We start from the raw sequence: 26,212 nt of genomic DNA, 5'->3' as shown, positions 1-26,212 counted from the left end.
CGAACCGAACTCGAACACTACGGGTGTGGCTCAACACTACTCAGGATCTCCTGTTTACTAGACAGGCGCTTTAACCAACTAAGCCACAGCACCACAAGCTGGTGAAGATGGGAAAGCCAGGGAAGATTTAGTCACTAATCGATAATTTCAAGTGGTTAATTGAGCAAAACAACATTGAGCTTCAGTTCCATTCCACGCACAGCAGAAGCATTGAATAAGATGTCGCTCTCAGTCATGGCAATTAAGAAACCGAGTATTTTTTGAAGAGCATTCTCGAAAAGGACCATGACAAATTTGCAGAATGCGACCAAAGCTGCATCGAGAACAAGGGCTTGGGATTTGAAGTTCCATAATTAAATGATCCATCTTTTATCACAGCTGGAAATTGGGACTTGTTTTGCTTCCCAGTCATGAGACAGAATAGACAGATTGAAAGAATGCCACTACAGTGCCAAAAGTAGAAACAATTAGGAATGATTGATAAGTTGCTATTAAAACCCTTTGCACTGGTTCATTTCTGATAAGGTTTGTCCTAATCTAACTTTAGACAATAGATACTCTAGGAGATGAGATGAGGCCACACTGCCAAAAGCCTTTATACAATCTTCAGCAAAAACACCCTGACAGCTTAAAATCCTCATGAGCTCTTACCTCCTAATTTAGACTTGGGCATGTAGACGATGGACTGCTAATCCATTGTGCTCTGCATGCATGGGTTCGAATCCCATCCTCGTCAGTATAATCTGCTTCTTTCCCTTTGACAAGATTGGCTTTCATTTTTAGGCAAAATGGTGTATACTTCAAGCATGAAAGTTGATTCTTTTCTCTTTCAAGAAAGCTGCTATAGTCCTATCGTCTGGTTTCTACATGTTCATGCAGGCAAGTTGGTTGTGTAGTTAAGATGATACATTAACAATGCAGTTAAGAGATTGAGCTATGCATGCATGGCTTTGAATTCAATCTGTCCTATTTCTTTTCTGATTCTTTTAAGTTTCCAGCTCAAGGTTTTATTTTCTGCCCAAGCAATGAATTCTTCAAACATGAAAGTTAAATGTTCTACCATTCAAGAAGGCTGCTATCAAACTTTGCTTAGAGAGTCAGATACGTAAGGAGGAGGCATTTCAAAATAGTAAAATAAAATCCACTGGTTTTACTTTTTTCATGCTTGATTCCATCTTTCTTCCTCTATAGCACTTATAGCAGATTCTTACTCCCAGTATTGCACTATCACAGAGACTTAGCAAAGGCCAATTTGATGTTGTCCCACTATGAGGATAGAAAGCTTCATACTGAGAAGATGAAAAAAAGGCACTGCTGAGATTTGAACTCAGGATCTCCTGTTTACTAGACTGGCACTTTAACCAACTAAGCCACAGCACCACAAGCTGGTGAGGATGGGAAAACCAGGGAAGATTTAGTCACTAATCGATAATCTCAAGTGGTTAATTGAGCAAAACAACATTGAGCTTCAGTTCCATTCCACGCACAGCAGAAGCATTGAATAAGATGTCGCTCTCAGTCGTGGCAATTAAGAAACCGAGTATTTTTTGAAGAGCATTCTCGAAAAGGACCATGACAAATTTGCAGAATGCGACAGAAGCTGTATCGAGAACAAGGGCTTTGGATTTGAAGTTCCATAATTAAATGATCCATCTTTTATCACAGCTGGAAATTGGGACTTGTTTTGCTTCCCAGTCATGAGACAGAATAGACAGATTGAAAGAATGCCACTGCAGTGCCAAAAGTAGAAACAATTATGAATGATTGATAAGTTGCTATTAAAACCCTTTGCACTGGTTCATTTTTGATAAGGTTTGTCCTAATCTAACTTTAGACAATAGATACTCTAGGAGATGAGATGAGGCCACACTGCGAAAAGCCTTTATACAATCTTCAGCAAAAACACCCTGACAGCTTAAAATCCTCATGAGATCTTACCTCCTAATTTAAACTTGGTCATGTAGTTGAGGTGTACGAGTGGTTAATGCAATTGACTGCTGATCCATTGTGCTCTGCATGCATGGGTTCGAATCCCATCCTCGTCAGTATAATCTGCTTCTTTCCCTTTGACAACATTGGCTTTCATTTTTAGGCAAAATGGTGTATACTTCAAGCATGAAAGTTGATTCTTTTCTCTTTCAAGAAAGCTGCTATAGTCCTATCGTCTGGTTTCTACATGTTCATGCAGGCAAGTTGGCTGTGTAGTTAAGATGATACATTAACAATGCAGTTAAGAGATTGAGCTATGCATGTATGGCTTTGAATTCAATCTGTCTTATTTCTTTTCTGATTTTTTTAAGTTTCCAGCTCAAGGTTTTATTTTCTGCCCAAGCAATGAATTCTTCAAACATGAAAGTTAAATGTTCTACCATTCAAGAAGGCTGCTATCAAACTTTGCTTAGAGAGTCAGATACATAAGGAGGAGGCATTTCAAAATAGTAAAATAAAATCCACTGGTTTTACTTTTTTCATGCTTGATTCCATCTTTCTTCCTCTTTAGCACTTATAGCAGATACTTACTCCCACTATTGCACTATCACAGAGACTTAGCAAAGGCCAATTTGATGTTGTCCCACTATGAGGATAGAAAGCTTCATACTGAGAAGATGAAAAAAAGGCACTGCTGAGATTTGAACTCAGGATCTCCTGTTTACTAGACTGGCACTTTAACCAACTAAGCCACAGCACCACAAGCTGGTGAGGATGGGAAAACCAGGGAAGATTTAGTCACTAATCGATAATCTCAAGTGGTTAATTGAGCAAAACAACACTGAGCTTCAGTTCCATTCCACGCACAGCAGAAGCATTGAATAAGATGTCGCTCTCAGTCGTGGCAATTAAGAAACCGAGTATTTTTTGAAGAGCATTCTCGAAAAGGACCATGACAAATTTGCAGAATGCGACAGAAGCTGTATCGAGAACAAGGGCTTTGGATTTGAAGTTCCATAATTAAATGATCCATCTTTTATCACAGCTGGAAATTGGGACTTGTTTTGCTTCCCAGTCATGAGACAGAATAGACAGATTGAAAGAATGCCACTGCAGTGCCAAAAGTAGAAACAATTAGGAATGATTGATAAGTTGCTATTAAAACCCTTTGCACTGGTTCATTTCTGATAAGGTTTGTCCTAATCTAACTTTAGACAATAGATACTCAAGGAGATGAGATGAGGCCACACTGCCAAAAGCCTTTACACAATCTTCAGCAAAAACACCCTGACAGCTTAAAATCCTCATGAGATCTTACCTCCTAATTAAAACTTGGTCATGTAGACGAGGTGGCCGAGTGGTTAAGGTGATGAACAGTTAATCCATTGTGCTCTGCATGCATGGGTTCAAATCCCATACTCATCAGTATAATCTGCTTCTTTCCCTTTGACAAGACTGGCTTTCATTTTTAGGCAAAATGGTGTATACTTCAAGCATGAAAGTTGATTCTTTTCTCTTTCAAGAAAGCTGCTATAGTCCTATCGTCTGGTTTCTACATGTTCATGCAGGCAAGTTGGCTGTGTAGTTAAGATGATACATTAACAATGCAGTTAAGAGATTGAGCTATGCATGTATGGCTTTGAATTCAATCTGTCTTATTTCTTTTCTGATTCTTTTAAGTTTCCAGCTCAAGGTTTTATTTTCTGCCCAAGCAATGAATTCTTCAAACATGAAAGTTAAATGTTCTACCATTCAAGAAGGCTGCTATCAAACTTTGCTTAGAGAGTCAGATACGTAAGGAGGAGGCATTTCAAAATAGTAAAATAAAATCCACTGGTTTTACTTTTTTCATGCTTGATTCCATCTTTCTTCCTCTTTAGCACTTATAGCAGATTCTTACTCCCAGTATTGCACTATCACAGAGACTTAGCAAAGGCCAATTTGATGTTGTCCCAATATGAGGATAGAAAGCTTCATACTGAGAAGATGAAAAGAAGGCACTGCTGAGATTTGAACTCAGGATCTCCTGTTTACTAGACTGGCACTTTAACCAACTAAGCCACAGCACCACAAGCTGGTGAGGATGGGAAAACCAGGGAAGATTTAGTCACTAATCGATAATCTCAAGTGGTTAATTGAGCAAAACAACATTGAGCTTCAGTTCCATTCCATGCACAGCAGAAGCATTGAATAAGATGTCGCTCTCAGTCATGGCAATTAAGAAACTGAGTATTTTTTGAAGAGCATTCTCGAAAAGGACCATGACAAATTTGCAGAATGCGACAGAAGCTGTATCGAGAACAAGGGCTTTGGATTTGAAGTTCCATAATTAAATGATCCATCTTTTATCACAGCTGGAAATTGGGACTTGTTTTGCTTCCCAGTCATGAGACAGAATAGACAGATTGAAAGAATGCCACTGCAGTGCCAAAAGTAGAAACAATTAGGAATGATTGATAAGTTGCTATTAAAACCCTTTGCACTGGTTCATTTCTGATAAGGTTTGTCCTAATCTAACTTTAGACAATAGATACTCTAGGAGATGAGATGAGGCCACACTGCCAAAAGCCTTTATACAATCTTCAGCAAAAACACCCTGACAGCTTAAAATCCTCATGAGATCTTACCTCCTAATTAAAACTTGGTCATGTAGACGAGGTGGCCGAGTGGTTAAGGTGATGAACTGTTAATCCATTGAGCTCTGCATGCATGGGTTCGAATCCCATCCTCGTCAGTATAATCTGCTTCTTTCCCTTTGACAAGATTTGATTTCATTTTTAGGCAAAATGTTGTATACTTCAAGCATGAAAGTTGATTCTTTTCTCTTTCAAGAAAGCTGCTATAGTGCTATCGTCTGGTTTCTACATGTTCATGCCGGCAAGTTGGCTGTGTAGTTAAGATGATACATTAACAATGCAGTTAAGAGATTGAGCTGTGCATGCATGGCTTTGAATTCAGTCTGTCCTATTTCTTTTCTGATTCTTTTAAGTTTCCAGCTCAAGGTTTTATTTTCTGCCCAAGCAATGAATTCTTCAAACATAAAAGTTTAAATCTTCTACCATTCAAGAAGGCTGCTATCAAACTTTGCTTAGAGAGTCAGATACGTAAGGAGGAGGCATTTCAAAATAGTAAAATAAAATCCACTGGTTTTACTTTTTTCATGCTTGATTCCATCTTTCTTCCTCTTTAGCACTTATAGCAGATTCTTACTCCCACTATTGCACTATCAAAGAGACTTAACAAAGGCCAATTTGATGTTGTCCCACTATGAGGATAGAAAGCTTCATACTGAGAAGATGAAAAGAAGGCACTGCTGAGATTTGAACTCAGGATCTCCTGTTTACTAGACAGGCACTTTAACCAACTAAGCCACAGCACCACAAGCTGAAGAAGACAGGAAAACCAGGGAAGATTTAGTCACTGATCGATAATTTCAAGTGGTTAATTGAGCAAAACAACATTGAGCTTCAGTTCCATTCCACGCACAGCAGAAGCATTGAATAAGATGTCGCTCTCAGTCATGGCAATTAAGAAACCGAGTATTTTTTGAAGAGCATTCTCGAAAAGGACCATGACAAATTTGCAGAATGCGACAGAAGCTGTATCGAGAACAAGGGCTTGGGATTTGAAGTTCCATAATTAAATGATCCATCTTTTATCACAGCTGGAAATTGGGACTTGTTTTGCTTCCCAGTCATGAGACAGAATAGACAGATTGAAAGAATGCCACTGCAGTGCCAAAAGTAGAAACAATTAGGAATGATTGATAAGTTGCTATTAAAACCCTTTGCACTGGTTGATTTCTGATAAGGTTTGTTCTAATCTAACTTTAGACAATAGATACTCTAGGAGATGAGATGAGGCCACACTGCCAAAAGCCTTTATACAATCTTCAGCAAAAACACCCTGACAGCTTAAAATCCTCATGAGATCTTACCTCCTAATTTAAACTTGGTCATGTAGATGAGGTGGACGAGTGGTTAATGCAATGGACTGCTAATCCATTGTGCTCTGCATGCATGGGTTCGAATCCAATCCTCGTCAGTATAATCTGCTTCTTTCCCTTTGACAAGATTGGCGTTCATTTTTAGGCAAAATGGTGTATACTTCAAGCATGAAAGTTGATTCTTTTCTCTTTCAAGAAAGCTGCTATAGTCCTATCGTCTGGTTTCTACATGTTCATGCAGGCAAGTTGGCTGTGTAGTTAAGATGATACATTAACAATGCAGTTAAGAGATTGAGCTATGCATGCATGGCTTTGAATTCAATCTGTGCTATTTCTTTTCTGATTCTTTTAAGTTTCCAGCTCAAGGTTTTATTTTCTGCCCAAGCAATGAATTCTTCAAACATGAAAGTTTAAATCTTCTACCATTCAAGAAGGCTGCTATCAAACTTTGCTTAGAGAGTCAGATACGTAAGGAGGAGGCATTTCAAAATAGTAAAATAAAATCCACTGGTTTTACATTTTTCATGCTTGATTCCATCTTTCTTCCTCTTTAGCACTTATAGCAGATTCTTACTCCCACTATTGCACTATCAAAGAGACTTAGCAAAGGCCAATTTGATGTTGTCCCACTATGAAGATAGAAAGCTTCATACTGAGAAGATGAAAAGAAGGCACTGCTGAGATTTGAACTCAGGATCTCCTGTTTACTAGACAAGAACTTTAACCAACTAAGCCACAGCACCACAAGCTGACGAGGACAGGAAAACCAGGGAAGACTTAGTCACTGATCGATAATTTCAAGTGGTTAATTGAGCAAAACAACATTGAGCTTCAGTTCCATTCCACGCACAGCAGAAGCTTTGAATAAGATGTCGCTCTCAGTCATGGCAGTTAAGAAACCGAGTATTTTTTGAAGAGCATTCTCGAAAAGGACCATGACAAATTTGCAGAATGCGACAGAAGCTGTATCGAGAACAAGGTCTTTGGATTTGAAGTTCCATAATTAAATGATCCATCTTTTATCACAGCTGGAAATTGGGACTTGTTTTGCTTCCCAGTCATGAGACAGAATAGACAGATTGAAAGAATGCCACTGCAGTGCCAAAAGTAGAAACAATTAGGAATGATTGATAAGTTGCTATTAAAACCCTTTGCACTGGTTCATTTCTGATAAGGTTTGTCCTAATCTAACTTTAGACAATAGATACTCTAGGAGATGAGATGAGGCCACACTGCCAAAAGCCTTTATACAATCTTCAGCAAAAACACCCTGACAGCTTAAAATCCTCATGAGATATTACCTCCTAATTTAGACTTGGGCATGAAGACGATGGACTGCTAATCCATTGTGCTCTGCATGCATGGGTTCGAATCCCATCCTCGTCAGTATAATCTGCTTCTTTCCTTCTGACAAGATTGGCTTTCATTTTTAGGCAAAATGGTGTATACTTCAAGCATGAAAGTTGATTCTTTTCTCTTTCAAGAAAGCTGCTATAGTCCTATCGTCTGGTTTCTACATGTTCATGCAGGCAAGTTGGCTGTGTAGTTAAGATGATACATTAACAATGCAGTTAAGAGATTGAGCTATGCATGCATGGCTTTGAATTCAATCTGTCCTATTTCTTTTCTGATTCTTTTAAGTTTCCAGCTCAAGGTTTTATTTTCTGCCCAAGCAATGAATTCTTCAAACATGAAAGTTTAAATCTTCTACCATTCAAGAAAGCTGCTATCAAACTTTGCTTAGAGAGTCAGATACGTAAGGAGGAGGCATTTCAAAATAGTAAAATAAAATCCACTGGTTTTACTTTTTTCATGCTTGATTCCATCTTTCTTCCTCTTTAGCACTCATAGCAGATTCTTACTCCCACTATTGCACTATCAAAGAGACTTAGCAAAGGCCAATTTGATGTTGTCCAACTATGAAGATAGAAAGCTTCTTACTGAGAAGATGAAAAGAAGGCACTGCTGAGATTTGAACTCAGGATCTCCTGTTTACTAGACAGGCACTTTAACCAACTAAGCCACAGCACCACAAGCTGATGAGGACAGGAAAACCAGGGAAGATTTAGTCACTGTTCGATAATTTCAAGTGGTTAATTGAGCAAAACAACATTGAGCTTCAGTTCCATTCCTCGCACAGCAGAAGCTTTGAATAAGATGTCGCTCTCAGTCATGGCAGTTAAGAAACCGAGTATTTTTTGAAGAGCATTCTCGAAAAGGACCATGACAAATTTGCAGAATGCGAAAGAAGCTGTATCGAGAACAAGGTCTTTGGATTTGAAGTTCCATAATTAAATGATCCATCTTTTATCACAGCTGGAAATTGGGACTTGTTTTGCTTCCCAGTCATGAGACAGAATAGACAGATTGAAAGAATGCCACTGCAGTGCCAAAAGTAGAAACAATTAGGAATGATTGATAAGTTGCTATTAAAACCCTTTGCACTGGTTCATTTCTGATAAGGTTTGTCCTAATCTAACTTTAGACAATAGATACTCTAGGAGATGAGATGAGGCCACACTGCCAAAAGCCTTTATACAATCTTCAGCAAAAACACCCTGACAGCTTAAAATCCTCATGAGATCTTACCTCCTAATTTAAACTTGGTCATGTAGACGAGGTGGCCGAGTGGTTAAGGCGATGGACTGCTATTCCATTGAGCTCTGCATGCATGCGTTCGGATCCCATCTTCGTCAGTATAATCTGCTTCTTTCCCTTTGGCAAGATTGGCTTTCATTTTTAGGCAAAATGGTGTATACTTCAAGCATGAAAGTTGATTCTTTTCTCCTTCAAGAAAGCTGCTATAGTCCTATCGTCTGGTTTCTACATGAACATGCAGGCAAGTTGGCTGTGTAGTTAAGATGATACATTAACAATGCAGTTAAGAGATTGAGCTATGCATGCATGGCTTTGAATTCAATCTGTCCTATTTCTTTTCTGATTCTTTTAAGTTTCCAGCTCAAGGTTTTATTTTCTGCCCAAGCAATGAATTCTTCAAACATGAAAGTTTAAATCTTCTACCATTCAAGAAGGCTGCTATCAAACTTTGCTTAGAGAGTCAGATACGTAAGGAGGAGGCATTTCAAAATAGTAAAATAAAATCCACTGGTCTTACTTTTTTCATGCTTGATTCCATCTTTCTTCCTCTTTAGCACTTATAGCAGATTCTTACTCCCACTATTGCACTATCAAAGAGACTTAGCAAAGGCCAATTTGATGTTGTCCCACTATGAAGATAGAAAGCTTCATACTGAGAAGATAAAAAGAAGGCACTGCTGAGATTTGAACTCAGGATCTCCTGTTTACTAGACAGGCACTTTAACCAACTAAGCCACAGCACCACAAGCTGATGAGGACAGGAAAACCAGGGAAGATTTAGTCACTGATCGATAATTTCAAGTGGTTAATTGAGCAAAACAACATTGAGCTTCAGTTCCATTCCACGCACAGCAGAAGCTTTGAATAAGATGTCGCTCTCAGTCATGGCAGTTAAGAAACCGAGTATTTTTTGAAGAGCATTCTCGAAAAGGACCATGACAAATTTGCAGAATGCGACAGAAGCTGTATCGAGAACAAGGTCTTTGGATTTGAAGTTCCATAATTAAATGATCCATCTTTTATCACAGCTGGAAATTGGGACTTGTTTTGCTTCCCAGTCAGGAGACAGAATAGACAGATTGAAAGAATGCCACTGCAGTGCCAAAAGTAGAAACAATTAGGAATGATTGATAAGTTGCTATTAAAACCCTTTGCACTGGTTCATTTCTGATAAAGTTTGTCCTAATCTAACTTTAGACAATAGATACTCTAGGAGATGAGATGAGGCCACACTGCCAAAAGCCTTTATACAATCTTCAGCAAAAACACCCTGACAGCTTAAAATCCGCATGAGATCTTACCTCCTAATTTAAACTTGGTCATGTAGACGAGGTGGCCGAGTGGTTAAGGCGATGGACTGCTATTCCATTGAGCTCTGCATGCATGCGTTCGGATCCCATCCTCGTCAGTATAATCTGCTTCTTTCCCTTTGACAAGATTGGCTTTCATTTTTAGGCAAAATGGTGTATACTTCAAGCATGATAGTTGATTCTTTTCTCTTTCAAGAAAGCTGCTATAGTCCTATCGTCTGGTTTCTACATGATCATGCAGGCAAGTTGGCTGTGTAGTTAAGATGATACATTAATAATGCAGTTAAGAGATTGAGCTATGCATGCATGGCTTTGAATTCAATCTGTTCTATTTCTTTTCTGATTCTTTTAAGTTTCCAGCTCAAGGTTTTATTTTCTGCCCAAGCAATGAATTCTTCAAACATGAAAGTTTAAATCTTCTACCATTCAAGAAGGCTGCTATCAAACTTTGCTTAGAGAGTCAGATACGTAAGGAGGAGGCATTTCAAAATAGTAAAATAAAATCCACTGGTTTTACTTTTTTCATGCTTGATTCCATCTTTCTTCCTCTTTAGCACTTATAGCAGATTCTTACTCCCACTATTGCACTATCAAAGAGACTTAGCAAAGGCCAATTTGATGTTGTCCCACTATGAAGATAGAAAGCTTCATACTGAGAAGATGAAAAGAAGGCACTGCTGAGATTTGAACTCAGGATCTCCTGTTTACTAGACAAGCACTTTAACCAACTAAGCCACAGCACCACAAGCTGATGAGGACAGGAAAACCAGGGAAGATTTAGTCACTGATCGATAATTTCAAGTGGTTAATTGAGCAAAACAACATTGAGCTTCAGTTCCATTCCACGCACAGCAGAAGCTTTGAATAAGATGTCGCTCTCAGTCATGGCAGTTAAGAAACCGAGTATTTTTTGAAGAGCATTCTCGAAAAGGACCATGACAAATTTGCAGAATGCGACAGAAGCTGTATCGAGAACAAGGTCTTTGGATTTGAAGTTCCATAATTAAATGATCCATCTTTTATCACAGCTGGAAATTGGGACTTGTTTTGCTTCCCAGTCATGAGACAGAATAGACAGATTGAAAGAATGCCACTGCAGTGCCAAAAGTAGAAACAATTAGGAATGATTGATAAGTTGCTATTAAAACCCTTTGCACTGGTTCATTTCTGATAAGGTTTGTCCTAATCTAACTTTAGACAATAGATACTCTAGGAGATGAGATGAGGCCACACTGCCAAAAGCCTTTATACAATGTTCAGCAAAAACACCCTGACAGCTTAAAATCCTCATGAGATCTTACCTCCTAATTTAGACTTGGGCATGTAGACGATGGACTGCTAATCCATTGTGCTCTGCATGCATGGATTCGAATCCCATCCTCGTCAGTATAATCTGCTTCTTTCCCTTTGACAAGATTGGCTTTCATTTTTAGGCAAAATGGTGTATACTTCAAGCTTGAAAGTTGATTCTTTTCTCTTTCAAGAAAGCTGCTATAGTCCTATCGTCTGGTTTCTACATGTTCATGCAGGCAAGTTGGCTGTGTAGTTAAGATGATACATTAACAATGCAGTTAAGAGATTGAGCTATGCATGCATGGCTTTGAATTCAATCTGTCCTATTTCTTTTCTGATTCTTTTAAGTTTCCAGCTCAAGGTTTTATTTTCTGCCCAAGCAATGAATTCTTCAAACATGAAAGTTTAAATCTTCTACCATTCAAGAAGGCTGCTATCAAACTTTGCTTAGAGAGTCAGATACGTAAGGAGGAGGCATTTCAAAATAGTAAAATAAAATCCACTGGTTTTACTTTTTTCATGCTTGATTACATTTTTCTTCCTCTTTAGCACTTATAGCAGATTCTTACTCCCACTATTGCACTATCAAAGAGAATTAACAAAGGCCAATTTGATTTTGTCCCACTATGAGGATAGAAAGCTTCATACTGAGAAGATGAAAAGAAGGCACTGCTGAGATTTGTACTTAGGATCTCCTGTTTACTAGACTGGCACTTTAACCAACTAAGCCGAGCACCACAAGCTGGTGAGGATGGGAAAGCCAGGGAAGATTTAGTCACTAATCAATAATCTCAAGTGGTTAATTGAGCAAAACAACATTGAGCTTCAGTTCCATTCCACACACAGCAGAAGCATTGAATAAGATGTCGCTCTCAGTCATGGCAATTAAGAAACCGAGTATTTTTTGAAGAGCATTCTCGAAAAGGACCATGACAAATTTGCAGAATGCGACAGAAGCTGTATCGAGAACAAGGGCTTGGGATTTGAAGTTCCATAATTAAATGATCCATCTTTTATCACATCTGGAAATTGGGACTTGTTTTGCTTCCCAGTCATGAGACAGAATAGACAGATTGAAAGAATGCCACTGCAGTGCCAAAAGTAGAAACTGTTATGTTCTGCTACCAGAGCTAAGGAAAGAGAGGAGATCTGTCCCTACGATAGAACTCAGCTGAATCCCTACGATGTAACAGGGAACCTGATCCTGCGATCAGACCTGCTAAAGTCCTAAGCTAGTCTGTACGAAGACCTATAGATGTGGGGGAGGAATCCCTACAAGTACTAAGGACTGGGAGGAATATGGGACACCTCCTAACTGAAATAGTAGCAGACAGACGAACAAACAAAATATAAAGAACATAGAGGTCAGTAAACCAAGCAAACTAACAGAGCAAGACACAGAGCACAGGCTAGCTAGAAAGTAGATATACAATGAAGTCCAGCAAAGCCAGAAGGGCAGAGCAGGATTAAATAGGCCAACAAGGTCATGTGACCAGCAAAGGAAAAAAAACCTAACAGCAAGGTTCTAACAGTACCCCCCCTTCTAAGAGGATCCTCCGGATCCCCTAGGACCAGGCTTATCAGGAAATCTCCTGTGAAACGCTCTGATAAGTCTGGACGCGGAAACATCATCTGACCTCACCCAAGAGTTATCCTCGGGTCCGAAACCTTTCCAGGCCACAAGATACTGCAAACTACCTCTATACCGTCTAGAGTCAAGGATGCGAGAAATTTCATATTCCCCGTCCTCCACCACCGGAGGAACAGAGGCAGAGGCGTCACCATCCGACACAACAGCTTTTTTTAACAGAGAGACATGAAAGACCGGATTAATTCTCCAGGAGGTAGGAACCTCCAACCTAACAGCAGATTGGTTGACAACCTGAAGCACCTTAAAGGGCCCTACAAACTTGGGACCCAATTTCTTAGAAGGAATCCTCAACCGCAGATTCCTAGAGGACAACCAAACCATGTCACCAACAGCGAACAAAACCTCCTGTCGTTTCCTATCAAAGTAGTCTTTAGATTTTCTGTTGGCCTCCTGAAGATTACCACGCACATCCGTCCAAACTCTTTCCAAATCACCGGAAAAATTCTCCTCCTCAGGCACGGCAGATCCCAACTTGGAGAACGACCCAAACGACGGATGTCTCCCAGAACAACAAAAAAAAGGCGAACAACCAGCAGAAGAAGATGTATGATTGTTCAGAGCAAATTCGGCAAGTGGCAGAAACTCAGACCACCCCTCTTGATTGTCTGCCACAAAACAACGCAAGAACTGCTCAACATCCTGGTTTTTCCTTTCTGTCTGGCCATTAGATTCAGGATGATATCCGGACGAAAACGACAAATGAATTCCCAACCTGTCACAAAAGGCACGCCAAAAACGAGCCACGAACTGAGGACCCCTATCAGAAACAATGTCAGTAGGAACGCCATGAAGTCTGACAATTTCCTTGACAAAGGCCTTAGCGAGAGTTTTAGCGCAGGGCAGTTTGATGAAGGGAACCAAGTGACACATCTTACTAAAACGGTCCACGACCACCCAGATGACAGTAAAACCCTCAGAGGGGGGAAGGTCAGTTATAAAGTCCATAGCCAAATGTGTCCAAGGAGCACTGGGGACCTCCAAAGGACAAAGCAACCCCGCAGCAGGAGTATGTGAGGACTTAGATCTAGCACATACAGTACATTGGCGTACCCACTTAATGACTTCCTTCTGCCATCCAGGCCACCAAAAACTGCGACCCACCAGTCTCTTGGTCTCAGAGATTCCGGGATGACCTGCCAACCGAGATTCGTGACACTCAACAAACAAATCTCTCCTAAAGGTCCCAGGCACAAACAACCTCCCATGAGGAGTGTTAGATGGGGCATTCTCCTGAGCTTTAAGAATCTCATCTTCCAAAACGGAGTCTAAAGCAGCTATCACAACACCTTCTTGTAAAATGTTTTCCTCTTTCTCAGCACCGACTATGGGAGAAAAACTGCGAGACAAGGCATCCGCCTTAACATTCTTAGTACCAGGGATGTAAGTAACGGAGAAATTAAACCGCGAGAAAAACAGTGCCCACCTAGCCTGACGGGCATTCAGGCGCTTGGCAGCGTCAAGATATATCAGATTTTTATGATCCGTAAGAACCTGAACGGGAAATTCCGCACCTTCCAAGAAGTGGCGCCAGTGTTCAAATGCGAGTTTAATAGCCAATAATTCCCGATTACCAATATCGTAATTCAATTCAGTCTCCGAAAATTTTTTTGAAAAAAAGGCACAGGGATGTAATCCATCCCCGTTATCCTGAGACAATACTGCGCCAACCCCCACAGAGGAAGCATCAACCTCAACCAAAAACGGCCTAGTAACATCAGGCTGCATAAGGATGGGAGCAGAGGTGAACCTCTCCTTGAGATACACAAAAGCTTCAATGGCCTCAGAAGACCACTGAACCGCATCAGCACCTTTCCTGGTGAGATCAGTCAGAGGTTTGACAATACTAGAAAAATTTTTTATGAATTTTCTATAGTAATTGGCGAAACCCAAAAACCTCTGTATCGATTTCAAACCAATAGGCCTAGGCCATTCCTGCACAGCCTGAACCTTAACCGGATCCATCTCAAAACCTTTGCTGGAGATAATGTAGCCCAAAAAACTAATTCTCTGTACAGCGAACTCACATTTCTCCAGCTTAGCAAAAAGCGAATTGTCCATTAATAACTGTAATACCTCACGCACGCTCCGCCAATGAGACTCCAGATCTGGCGAATAAATCAAAATGTCATCCAAATACACAACCACATTTTTACCGATCAAAGGTCTAAGGATGTCATTAATCAGATTCTGAAAAAATGCAGGAGCATTAGTAAGACCAAAAGGCATAACCAGATTCTCAAAATGACCCACAGGAGTGTTAAAAGCAGTCTTCCATTCATCACCCTCCTTCATGCGCAACAGATTGTATGCCCCCTTAAGGTCAATTTTAGAGAACCACTTGGCCCCCAATAACTGGTTAAACAGATCAGGAATCAATGGCAGTGGGTAAGGATTGCGTACCGTAATTTTGTTAATCTCACGAAAATCCAGACAAGGACGTAAACCGCCGTCCTTTTTTTTTACAAAAAAAAATCCAACCGCCACAGGAGACTTAGAGGGCCTAATGTGACCGGCGGCCAAACTTGTCTGTATGTATTCCTCCAAAGCCTTCCTCTCAGGAATAGTAAGGTTAAATAAACGACTTTTAGGAAGAGTCGCTCCAGGGACAAATTCAATAGAACAATCATAGTCTCTATGGGGAGGCAAAACCTGCGATTCCTTCTCAGAAAAAACTCTCCAAAAATCCTGAATAGGAACAGGCAATTCTCCCCTATCCAAAGCTGCAATACGCCCGTTACAACACTTGTCATAACATTTATGGCTCCAGGATTTAATTTCACTGGTAGACCAATCCAGTACAGGATTGTGACATTTTAACCAAGGCAATCCCAATATTACTGGAGAAGGCAAGTTATTCAACACTACCAAATCCAATTTCTCATGGTGAACACCATTAATAGTGAGAGGAAATTCACAGACCTTGAGAGTAATATTCTTCAAAGGGGAGCCATCCACAGAAACCACAGCAATGGGGGATGATAAAGGTTCAGGTTTTAAATTGAGTTTTTCCACGAATCCCCCATCAATTACATTCAGTGTAGACCCGCAATCAACAAACACCCGAAATTCCATTAATTTTTCCTGAGCAATCGTGGAAGCAGCTAAAAATATACCCTTGGAATTTAAACAGGCAATACGGGCGTGACTGACCATTTTTTTTTCTTTCTTCATACGAAGCTCACAGCCTTTAATCAAATGACCAGATTTTCCGCAATAGAAACACAAGCCTTTCGAAAAACGACGGTCTTTTTCTTGAGAGCGAGGTGCCACCGATCCAATCTCCATCGGTTCACCACTGTTAGTACATACATTATCATAACCAGAAACTGACATAGCAGAGGATTTGCTCTCATTAACCCTAGCACGCAGTCTTCTATCCACCCGTATAGCTAATTGCATAGCCTGTTGCAAATCCTCAGGTGTAGGATAAGCAATTAGCAGGTCTTTAACCCTTTCACTGAGCCCAGCAAGAAATAGACTTTTCAGAGCAGAATCGTTCCACCCTGTTTGAGTGGACCAACGACGAAAATGTGTACAATATTTTTCGACATTACCTGATCCTTGTTTTAAACGTCTCAACTCAGTCTCAGCTGATGCGACACGGTCAGGATCATCATATAATAGTCCTAAAGCAGAAAAAAAACTATCCACTGATCTGAAGCATGTATCACTAGGTTGCAAAGAAAAGGCCCACTCCTGAGGCTCTTTGCGCAAAAGTGACATTATGAACCCTACGCGCTGGGATTCATCCCCAGAGGACTTGGGTCTCAAACGAAAATACAATAAGCAAGCATTTTTAAATGAAAAAAATTCTCGATGTTCACCAAAAAATAAATCCGGCAAACATACCTTAGGCTCCAAGAAATGTGCTCCAGAACAGTTACTCACGTGCTGACGGAGCTCGGTCACTTCCAGAGAGAGTCCCTGCAGGCGATGAGCCAAATCCTGAACCGACACCATGATGGAACAGAAAAATCTTTCCTTAGAGAATTTGCTGGCTGGACTTACTGTTATGTTCTGCTACCAGAGCTAAGGAAAGAGAGGAGATCTGTCCCTACGATAGAACTCAGCTGAATCCCTACGATGTAACAGGGAACCTGATCCTGCGATCAGACCTGCTAAAGTCCTAAGCTAGTCTGTACGAAGACCTATAGATGTGGGGGAGGAATCCCTACAAGTACTAAGGACTGGGAGGAATATGGGACACCTCCTAACTGAAATAGTAGCAGACAGACGAACAAACAAAATATAAAGAACATAGAGGTCAGTAAACCAAGCAAACTAACAGAGCAAGACACAGAGCACAGGCTAGCTAGAAAGTAGATATACAATGAAGTCCAGCAAAGCCAGAAGGGCAGAGCAGGATTAAATAGGCCAACAAGGTCATGTGACCAGCAAAGGAAAAAAAACCTAACAGCAAGGTTCTAACAGAAACAATTAGGAATGATTGATAAGTTGCTATTAAAACCCTTTGCACTGGTTCATTTCTGATAAGGTTTGTCCTAATCTAACTTTAGACAATAGATACTCTAGGAGATGAGATGAGGCCACACTGCCAAAAGCCTTTATACAATTTCAGCAAAAACACCCTGACAGCTTAAAATCCTCATGAGATCTTACCTCCTTATATAAACTTGGTCATGTAGACGAGGTGGCCGAGTGGTTAAGGTGATGAAATGCTAATCCATTGAGCTCTGCATGCATGGGTTTGAATCCCATCCTCGTCAGTATAAGCTGCTTCTTTCCCTTTGACAAGATTGGCTTTCATTTTTAGGCAAAATGGTGTATACTTCAAGCATGAAAGTTGATTCTTTTCTCTTTCAAGAAAGCTGCTATAGTCCTATCGTCTGGTTTCTACATGTTCATGCAGGCAAGTTGGCTGTGTAGTTAAGATGATACATTAACAATGCAGTTAAGAGATTGAGCTATGCATGCATGGCTTTGAATTCAATCTGTCCTATTTCTTTTCTGATTCTTTTAAGTTTCCAGCTCAAGGTTTTATTTTCTGCCCAAGCAATGAATTCTTCAAACATGAAAGTTTAAATCTTCTACCATTCAAGAAGGCTGCTATCAAACTTTGCTTAGAAAGTCAGATACGTAAGGAGGAGGCATTTCAAAATAGTAAAATAAAATCCACTGGTTTTACTTTTTTCATGCTTGATTCCATCTTTCTTCCTCTTTAGCACTTATAGCAGATTCTTACTCCCACTATTGCACTATCAAAGAGACTTAGCAAAGGCCAATTTAATGTTGTCCCACTATGAGGATAGAAAGCTTCATACTGAGAAGATGAAAAGAAGGCACTGCTGAGATTTGAACTCAGGATGTCCTGTTTACTTGACAGGCACTTTAACCAACTAAGCCACAGCACCACAAGCTGATGAGGACAGGAAAACCAGGGAAGATTTAGTCACTGATCGATAATTTCAAGTGGTTAATTGAGCAAAACAACATTGAGCTTCAGTTCCATTCCACGCACAGCAGAAGCATTGAATAAGATGTCGCTCTCAGTCATGGCAGTTAAGAAACCGAGTACTTTTTGAAGAGCATTCTCGAAAAGGACCATGACAAATTTGCAGAATGCGACAGAAGCTGTATCGAGAACAAGGGCTTTGGATTTGAAGTTCCATAATTAAATGATCCATCTTTTATCACAGCAGGAAATTGGGACTTGTTTTGCTTCCCAGTCATGAGACAGAATAGACAGATTGAAAGAATGCCACTGCAGTGCCAAAATTAGAAACAATTAGGAATGATTGATAAGTTGCTATTAAAACCCTTTGCACTGGTTCATTTCTGAAAAGGTTTGTCCTAATCTAACTTTAGACAATAGATACTCTAGGAGATGAGATGAGGCCACACTGCCAAAAGCCTTTATACAATCTTCAGCAAAAACACCCTGACAGCTTAAAATCCTCATGAGATCTTACCTCCTAATTTATACTTGGTCATGTAGACGAGGTGGCCGAGTGGTTAAGGCGATGGACTGCTAGTCCATTGTGCTCTGCATGCATGGATTCGAATCCCATCCTCGTCAGTATAATCTGCTTCTTTCCCTTTGACAAGATTGGCTTTCATTTTTAGGCAAATGGTGTATACTTCAAGCATGAAAGTTGATTCTTTTCTCTTTCAAGAAAGCTGCTATAGTCCTATCGTCTGGTTTCTACATGTTCATGCAGGCAAGTTGGCTGTGTAGTTAAGATGATACATTAACAATGCAGTTAAGAGATTGAGCTATGCATGCATGGCTTTGAATTCAATCTGTCCTATTTCTTTTCTGATTCTTTTAAGTTTCCAGCTCAAGGTTTTATTTTCTGCCCAAGCAATGAATTCTTCAAACATGAAAGTTTAAATCTTCTACCATTCAAGAAGGCTGCTATCAAACTTTGCTTAGAGAGTCAGATACGTAAGGAGGAGGCATTTCAAAATAGTAAAATAAAATCCACTGGTTTTACTTTTTTCATGCTTGATTCCATCTTTCTTCCTCTTTAGCACTTATAGCAGATTCTTACTCCCACTATTGCACTATCAAAGAGAATTAACAAAGGCCAATTTGATTTTGTCCCACTATGAGGATAGAAAGCTTCATACTGAGAAGATGAAAAGAAGGCACTGCTGAGATTTGTACTTAGGATCTCCTGTTTACTAGACTGGCACTTTAACCAACTAAGCCGAGCACCACAAGCTGGTGAGGATGGGAAAGCCAGGGAAGATTTAGTCACTAATCAATAATCTCAAGTGGTTAATTGAGCAAAACAACATTGAGCTTCAGTTCCATTCCACACACAGCAGAAGCATTGAATAAGATGTCGCTCTCAGTCATGGCAATTAAGAAACCGAGTATTTTTTGAAGAGCATTCTCGAAAAGGACCATGACAAATTTGCAGAATGCGACAGAAGCTGTATCGAGAACAAGGGCTTGGGATTTGAAGTTCCATAATTAAATGATCCATCTTTTATCACAGCTGGAAATTGGGACTTGTTTTGCTTCCCAGTCATGAGACAGAATAGACAGATTGAAAGAATGCCACTGCAGTGCCAAAAGTAGAAACAATTAGGAATGATTGATAAGTTGCTATTAAAACCCTTTGCACTGGTTCATTTCTGATAAGGTTTGTCCTAATCTAACTTTAGACAATAGATACTCTAGGAGATGAGATGAGGCCACACTGCCAAAAGCCTTTATACAATCTTCAGCAAAAACACCCTGACAGCTTAAAATCCTCATGAGATCTTACCTCCTTATATAAACTTGGTCATGTAGACGAGGTGGCCGAGTGGTTAAGGTGATGAAATGCTAATCCATTGAGCTCTGCATGCATGGGTTCGAATCCCATCCTCATCAGTATAAGCTGCTTCTTTCCCTTTGACAAGATTGGCTTTCATTTTTAGGCAAAATGGTGTATACTTCAAGCATGAAAGTTGATTCTTTTCTCTTTCAAGAAAGCTGCTATAGTCCTATCGTCTGGTTTCTACATGTTCATGCAGGCAAGTTGGCTGTGTAGTTAAGATGATACATTAACAATGCAGTTAAGAGATTGAGCTATGCATGAATGGCTTTGAATTCAATCTGTCCTATTTCTTTTCTGATTCTTTTAAGTTTCCAGCTCAAGGTTTTATTTTCTGCCCAAGCAATGAATTCTTCAAACATGAAAGTTTAAATCTTCTACCATTCAAGAAGGCTGCTATCAAACTTTGCTTAGAGAGTAAGATACGTAAGGAAGAGTCATTTCAAAATAGTAAAATAAAATCCACTGGTTTTACTTTTTTCATGCTTGATTCCATCTTTCTTCCTCTTTAGCACTTATAGCAGATTCTTACTCCCACTATTGCACTATCAAAGAGACTTAGCAAAGGCCAATTTGATGTTGTCCCACTATGAGGATAGAAAGCTTCATACTGAGAAGATGAAAAGAAGGCACTGCTGAGATTTGAATTCAGGATCTCCTGTTTACTAGACAGGCACTTTAACCAACTAAGCCACAGCACCACAAGCTGTTGAGGACAGGAAAACCAGGGAAGATTTAGTCACTGATCGATAATTTCAAGTGGTTAATTGAGCAAAACAACATTGAGCTTCAGTTCCATTCCACGCACAGCAGAAGCATTGAATAAGATGTCGCTCTCAGTCATGGCAATTAAGAAACCGAGTATTTTTTGAAGAGCATTCTCGAAAAGGACCATGACAAATTTGCAGAATGCGACAGAAGCTGTATCGAGAACAAGGGCTTGGGATTTGAAGTTCCATAATTAAATGATCCATCTTTTATCACAGCTGGAAATTGGGACTTGTTTTGCTTCCCAGTCATGAGACAGAATAGACAGATTGAAAGAATGCCACTGCAGTGCCAAAAGTAGAAACAATTAGGAATGATTGATAAGTTGTTACTAAAACCCTTTGCACTGGTTCATTTCTGATAAGGTTTGTCCTAATCTAACTTTAGACAATAGATACTCTAGGAGATGAGATGAGGCCACACTGCCAAAAGCCTTTATACAATCTTCAGCAAAAACACCCTGACAGCTTAAAATCCTCATGAGATCTTACCTCCTAATTTAAACATGGTCATGTAGACGAGGTGGCCGAGTGGTTAAGGCGATGGACTTCTAATCTATTGTGCTCTGCATACATGGGTTTGCATCCCATCCTCGTCAGTATAATCTGTTTCTTTACCTTTGACAAGATTGGCTTTCATTTTTAGGCACAATGGTGTATACTTCAAGCATGAAAGTTGATTCTTTTCTCTGTCAAGAAAGCTGCTATAGTCCTATCGTCTGGTTTCTACATGTTCATGCAGGCAAGTTGGCTGTGTAGTTAAGATGATACATTAACAATGCAGTTAAGAGATTGAGCTATGCATGCATGGCTTTGAATTCAATCTGTCCTATTTCTTTTCTGATTCTTTTAAGTTTCCAGCTCAAGGTTTTATTTTCTGCCCAAGCAATGAATTCTTCAAACATGAAAGCTTAAATCTTCTACCATTCAAGAAGGCTGCTATCAAACTTTGCTTAGAGAGTCAGATACGTAAGGAGGAGGCATTTCAAAATAGTAAAATAAAATCTACTGGTTTTACTTTTTTCATGCTTGATTCCATCTTTCTTCCTATTTAGCACTTATAGCAGATTCTTACTCCCACTATTGCACTATCAAAGAGACTTAGCAAAGGCCAATTTGATGTTGTCCCACTATGAGGATAGAAAGCTTCATACTAAGAAGATGAAAAGAAGGCACTGCTGAGATTTGAACTCAGGATCTCCTGTTTACTAGACAGGCACTTTAACCAACTAAGCCACAGCACCACAAGCTGATGAGGACAGGAAAGCCAAGGAAGATTTAGTCACTAATCGATAATCTCAAGTGGTTAATTGAGCAAAACAACATTGAGCTTCAGTTCCATTCCACGCACAGCAGAAGCATTGAATAAGATATCGCTCTCAGTCATGGCAATTAAGAAACCGAGTATTTTTTGAAGAGCATTCTCGAAAAGGACCATGACAAATTTGCAGAATGCGACAGAAGCTATATCGAGAAAAAGGGCTTTGGATTTGAAGTTCCATAATTAAATGATCCATCTTTTATCACAGCTGGAAATTGGGACTTGTTTTGCTTCCCAGTCATGAGACAGAATAGACAGATTGAAAGAATGCCACTGCAGTGCCAAAAGTAGAAACAATTAGGAATGATTGATAAGTTGCTATTAAAACCCTTTGCACTGGTTCATTTCTGATAAGGTTTGTCCTAATCTAACTTTAGACAATAGATACTCTAGGAGATGAGATGAGGCCACACTGCCAAAAGCCTTTATACAATCTTCAGCAAAAACACCCTGACAGCTTAAAATCCTCATGAGATCTTACCTCCTAATTTAAACATGGTCATGTAGACGAGGTGGCCGAGTGGTTAAGGCGATGGACTGCTAATCTTTTGTGCTCTGCATACATGGGTTCACATCCCATCCTCGTCATTATTATCTGCTTCTTTACCTTTGACAAGATTGGCATTCATTTTTAGGCAAAAAGGTGTATACTTCAAGCATGAAAGTTGATTCTTTTCTCTTTCAAGAAAGCTGCTATAGTCCTATCGTCTGGTTTCTACATGTTCATGCAGGCAAGTTGGCTGTGTAGTTAAGATGATACATTAACAATGCAGTTAAGAGATTGAGCTATGCATGCATGGCTTTGAATTCAATCTGTCCTATTTCTTTTCTGATTCTTTTAAGTTTCCAGCTCAAGGTTTTATTTTCTGCCCAAGCAATGAATTCTTCAAACATGAAAGTTTAAATCTTCTACCATTCAAGAAGGCTGCTATCAAACTTTGCTTAGAGAGTCAGATACGTAAGGAGGAGGCATTTCAAAATAGTAAAATAAAATCCACTGGTTTTACTTTTTCATGCTTGATTCCTTCTTTCATCCTCTTTAGCACTTATAGCAGATTCTTACTCCCACTATTGCACTATCAAAGAGACTTAACAAAGGCCAATTTGATGTTGTCCCACTATGAGGATAGAAAGCTTCATACTGAGAAAATGAAAAGAAGGCACTGCTGAGATTTGTACTCAGGATCTCCTGTTTACTAGACTGGCACTTTAACCAACTAAGCCGAGCACCACAAGCTGGTGAGGATGGGAAAGCCAGGGAAGATTTAGTCACTAATCGATAATCTCAAGTGGTTAATTGAGCAAAACAACATTGAGCTTCAGTTCCATTCCACACACAGCAGAAGCATTGAATAAGATGTCGCTCTCAGTCATGGCAATTAAGAAACCGAGTATTTTTTGAAGAGCATTCTCGAAAAGGACCATGACAAATTTGCAGAATGCGACAGAAGCTGTATCGAGAACAAGGGCTTGGGATTTGAAGTTCCATAATTAAATGATCCATCTTTTATCACAGCTGGAAATTGGGACTTGTTTTGCTTCCCAGTCATGAGACAGAATAGACAGATTGAAAGAATGCCACTGCAGTGCCAAAAGTAGAAACAATTAGGAATGATTGATAAGTTGCTATTAAAACCCTTTGCACTGGTTCATTTCTGATAAGGTTTGTCCTAATCTAACTTTAGACAATAGATACTCTAGGAGATGAGATGAGGCCACACTGCCAAAAGCCTTTATACAATCTTCAGCAAAAACACCCTGACAGCTTAAAATCCTCATGAGATCTTACCTCCTAATTTAGACTTGGGCATGTAGACAATGGACTGCTAATCCATTGTGCTCTGCATGCATGGGTTCGAATCCCATCCTCATCAGTATAATCTGCTTCTTTCCCTTTGACAAGATTGGCTTTCATTTTTAGGCAAAATGGTGTATACTTCAAGCATGAAAGTTGATTCTTTTCTCTTTCAAGAAAGCTGCTATAGTCCTATCGTCTGGTTTCTACATGTTCATGCAGGCAAGTTGGCTGTGTAGTTAAGATGATACATTAACAATGCAGTTAAGAGATTGAGCTATGCATGCATGGCTTTGAATTCAATCTGTCCTATTTCTTTTCTGATTCTTTTAAGTTTCCAGCTCAAGGTTTTATTTTCTGCCCAAGCAATGAATTCTTCAAACATGAAAGTTTAAATCTTTTACCATTCAAGAAAGCTGCTACCAAACTTTGCTTAGAGAGTCAGATACGTAAGGAGGAGGCATTTCAAAATAGTAAAATAAAATCCACTGGTTTTACTTTTTTCATGCTTGATTCCATCTTTCTTTCTCTTTAGCACTTACAGCACATTCTTATTCCCACTATTGCACTATCACAGAGACTTAGCAAAGGCCAATTTGATGTTGTCCCACTATGAGGATAGAAAGCTTCATACTGAGAAGTCGAAAAGAAGGCACTGCTGAGATTTGAACTCAGGATCTCCTGTTTACTAGACAGGCACTTTAACCAACTAAGCAACAGCAGCACAAGCTGATGAGGACAGGAAAACCAGGGAAGATTTAGTCACTGATCGATAATTTCAAGTGGTTAATTGAGCAAAACAACATTGAGCTTCAGTTCCATTCCACGCACAGCAGAAGCATTGAATAAGATGTCGCTCTCAGTCATGGCAATTAAGAAACCGAGTATTTTTTGAAGAGCATTCTCGAAAAGGACCATGACAAATTTGCAGAATGCGACAGAAGCTATATCGAGAAAAAGGGCTTTGGATTTGAAGTTCCATAATTAAATGATCCATCTTTTATCACAGCTGGAAATTGGGACTTGTTTTGCTTCCCAGTCATGAGACAGAATAGACAGATTGAAAGAATGCCACTGCAGTGCCAAAAGTAGAAACAATTAGGAATGATTGATAAGTTGCTATTAAAACCCTTTGCACTGGTTCATTTCTGATAAGGTTTGTCCTAATCTAACTTTAGACAATAGATACTCTAGGAGATGAGATGAGGCCACACTGCCAAAAGCCTTTATACAATCTTCAGCAAAAACACCCTGACAGCTTAAAATCCTCATGAGATCTTACCTCCTAATTTAAACATGGTCATGTAGACGAGGTGGCCGAGTGGTTAAGGCGATGGACTGCTAATCTTTTGTGCTCTGCATACATGGGTTCACATCCCATCCTCGTCAGTATTATCTGCTTCTTTACCTTTGACAAGATTGGCATTCATTTTTAGGCAAAAAGGTGTATACTTCAAGCATGAAAGTTGATTCTTTTCTCTTTCAAGAAAGCTGCTATAGTCCTATCGTCTGGTTTCTACATGTTCATGCAGGCAAGTTGGCTGTGTAGTTAAGATGATACATTAACAATGCAGTTAAGAGATTGAGCTATGCATGCATGGCTTTGAATTCAATCTGTCCTATTTCTTTTCTGATTCTTTTAAGTTTCCAGCTCAAGGTTTTATTTTCTGCCCAAGCAATGAATTCTTCAAACATGAAAGTTTAAATCTTCTACCATTCAAGAAGGCTGCTATCAAACTTTGCTTAGAGAGTCAGATACGTAAGGAGGAGGCATTTCAAAATAGTAAAATAAAATCCACTGGTTTTACTTTTTCATGCTTGATTCCTTCTTTCATCCTCTTTAGCACTTATAGCAGATTCTTACTCCCACTATTGCACTATCAAAGAGACTTAACAAAGGCCAATTTGATGTTGTCCCACTATGAGGATAGAAAGCTTCATACTGAGAAAATGAAAAGAAGGCACTGCTGAGATTTGTACTCAGGATCTCCTGTTTACTAGACTGGCACTTTAACCAACAAAGCCGAGCACCACAAGCTGGTGAGGATGGGAAAGCCAGGGAAGATTTAGTCACTAATCGATAATCTCAAGTGGTTAATTGAGCAAAACAACATTGAGCTTCAGTTCCATTCCACACACAGCAGAAGCATTGAATAAGATGTCGCTCTCAGTCATGGCAATTAAGAAACCGAGTATTTTTTGAAGAGCATTCTCGAAAAGGACCATGACAAATTTGCAGAATGCGACAGAAGCTGTATCGAGAACAAGGGCTTGGGATTTGAAGTTCCATAATTAAATGATCCATCTTTTATC

The 26,212-nt window shown here is 39.6% G+C and overlaps 14 non-coding genes across 14 annotated transcripts; 3 read left to right on the top strand and 11 right to left on the bottom strand.

Moving 5' to 3' along the window:
* Positions 1 to 1,306: 1,306 nt before the first annotated feature.
* On the bottom strand, positions 1,307 to 1,380 carry TRNAT-AGU (transfer RNA threonine (anticodon AGU)). Its single transcript has one exon. It is a non-coding gene; the product is annotated as a tRNA-Thr (tRNA).
* A 1,235-nt stretch (positions 1,381 to 2,615) lies between these two features.
* Positions 2,616 to 2,689, bottom strand: TRNAT-AGU (transfer RNA threonine (anticodon AGU)). The gene has a single exon. It is a non-coding gene; the product is annotated as a tRNA-Thr (tRNA).
* A 1,235-nt stretch (positions 2,690 to 3,924) lies between these two features.
* Positions 3,925 to 3,998, bottom strand: TRNAT-AGU (transfer RNA threonine (anticodon AGU)). Its single transcript has one exon. It is a non-coding gene; the product is annotated as a tRNA-Thr (tRNA).
* A 583-nt stretch (positions 3,999 to 4,581) lies between these two features.
* Positions 4,582 to 4,663, top strand: TRNAN-GUU (transfer RNA asparagine (anticodon GUU)). The gene has a single exon. It is a non-coding gene; the product is annotated as a tRNA-Asn (tRNA).
* Positions 4,664 to 5,234: 571 nt separating this feature from the next.
* Positions 5,235 to 5,308, bottom strand: TRNAT-AGU (transfer RNA threonine (anticodon AGU)). The gene has a single exon. It is a non-coding gene; the product is annotated as a tRNA-Thr (tRNA).
* A 1,236-nt stretch (positions 5,309 to 6,544) lies between these two features.
* On the bottom strand, positions 6,545 to 6,618 carry TRNAT-AGU (transfer RNA threonine (anticodon AGU)). The gene has a single exon. It is a non-coding gene; the product is annotated as a tRNA-Thr (tRNA).
* A 1,214-nt stretch (positions 6,619 to 7,832) lies between these two features.
* Positions 7,833 to 7,906, bottom strand: TRNAT-AGU (transfer RNA threonine (anticodon AGU)). The gene has a single exon. It is a non-coding gene; the product is annotated as a tRNA-Thr (tRNA).
* A 1,236-nt stretch (positions 7,907 to 9,142) lies between these two features.
* Positions 9,143 to 9,216, bottom strand: TRNAT-AGU (transfer RNA threonine (anticodon AGU)). The gene has a single exon. It is a non-coding gene; the product is annotated as a tRNA-Thr (tRNA).
* A 1,236-nt stretch (positions 9,217 to 10,452) lies between these two features.
* Positions 10,453 to 10,526, bottom strand: TRNAT-AGU (transfer RNA threonine (anticodon AGU)). Its single transcript has one exon. It is a non-coding gene; the product is annotated as a tRNA-Thr (tRNA).
* A 7,499-nt stretch (positions 10,527 to 18,025) lies between these two features.
* On the bottom strand, positions 18,026 to 18,099 carry TRNAT-AGU (transfer RNA threonine (anticodon AGU)). Its single transcript has one exon. It is a non-coding gene; the product is annotated as a tRNA-Thr (tRNA).
* A 583-nt stretch (positions 18,100 to 18,682) lies between these two features.
* TRNAS-GCU (transfer RNA serine (anticodon GCU)) lies at positions 18,683 to 18,764 on the top strand. The gene has a single exon. It is a non-coding gene; the product is annotated as a tRNA-Ser (tRNA).
* A 1,879-nt stretch (positions 18,765 to 20,643) lies between these two features.
* On the bottom strand, positions 20,644 to 20,717 carry TRNAT-AGU (transfer RNA threonine (anticodon AGU)). The gene has a single exon. It is a non-coding gene; the product is annotated as a tRNA-Thr (tRNA).
* Positions 20,718 to 21,300: 583 nt separating this feature from the next.
* Positions 21,301 to 21,382, top strand: TRNAR-UCU (transfer RNA arginine (anticodon UCU)). The gene has a single exon. It is a non-coding gene; the product is annotated as a tRNA-Arg (tRNA).
* A 571-nt stretch (positions 21,383 to 21,953) lies between these two features.
* Positions 21,954 to 22,027, bottom strand: TRNAT-AGU (transfer RNA threonine (anticodon AGU)). The gene has a single exon. It is a non-coding gene; the product is annotated as a tRNA-Thr (tRNA).
* Positions 22,028 to 26,212: the final 4,185 nt, after the last annotated feature.

Source organism: Phyllobates terribilis, unplaced genomic scaffold (assembly GCF_046119375.1).
Source record: "Phyllobates terribilis strain yellow unplaced genomic scaffold, ASM4611937v1 Scaffold_9__5_contigs__length_417890890, whole genome shotgun sequence".
NCBI lineage: Eukaryota > Metazoa > Chordata > Amphibia > Anura > Dendrobatidae > Phyllobates > Phyllobates terribilis.
Note: the sequence above shows the minus strand (reverse complement) of the source record. Positions and strands in the feature narration are given on the sequence as shown.